Here is a 618-nt window from a genome sequence, read left to right as displayed (position 1 = left end):
CGGTCAGCACAAAGCGGAAGCAATCTTTCCCCATTGTCGGAACGCACCGAGTCCAGATGCACTGAGCCTGTCCACTTGCACATTTATATCTCCGGCAACCACCACAATGTCTGAACATTTAGCTCGCCACAGCAGGGCACTAAATGCGTCGTAAAACCTGTCTTTGGCGACGTCGGAGATACAGTCATTTGGGGCGAAAAGCAGACATGACAACCGACATCTATCTACTTGCCGCTTGTGTGACCACTTCACGGAAGTTGCCAGACGAACCGCACAGAGTCGACTAGCAACCGGTATCCAGTCAAGTAAGGATACATCTGCACAATGCCAAACCATGTGTATACCTCTGCAGCAGCCTCTGGATCACCAGAGGTGCGCAGCCGGAAACGAGTGGAGACTGACGAGGCGGTTAACTCAATCACCATGCTTGCATCTTGAATTCTTGTTTCCGAGGCACAACACAGATCGATGCCAAGTGAGTCCAGTGTGAGTGCAAGAGCAGCTTCTTGTGCTGCCTGCTTCAGAGTGTGGAAATTGAACGCGGCCGGATATACTGGGTGTCGAGTTCTGATGACTGATTTGGAGATACCTGGAGATGTCGGCGTCATGTGACCAGCA

The 618-nt window shown here is 51.6% G+C and overlaps 1 protein-coding gene across 1 annotated transcript in view; it reads left to right on the top strand.

The window, feature by feature from the left end:
- Positions 1-618, top strand: part of T265_11620 (hypothetical protein) — a gene marked incomplete at both ends in the record, with an annotated part of 31,291 nt that overhangs the window by 322 nt on the left and 30,351 nt on the right. The gene's annotated exons all lie outside the window — the stretch shown is intronic.

This window comes from Opisthorchis viverrini (genome assembly GCF_000715545.1).
Source record: "Opisthorchis viverrini unplaced genomic scaffold opera_v5_535, whole genome shotgun sequence".
Lineage (NCBI taxonomy): Eukaryota > Metazoa > Platyhelminthes > Trematoda > Opisthorchiida > Opisthorchiidae > Opisthorchis > Opisthorchis viverrini.
This window is presented reverse-complemented; position numbering and strand designations above follow the sequence as displayed.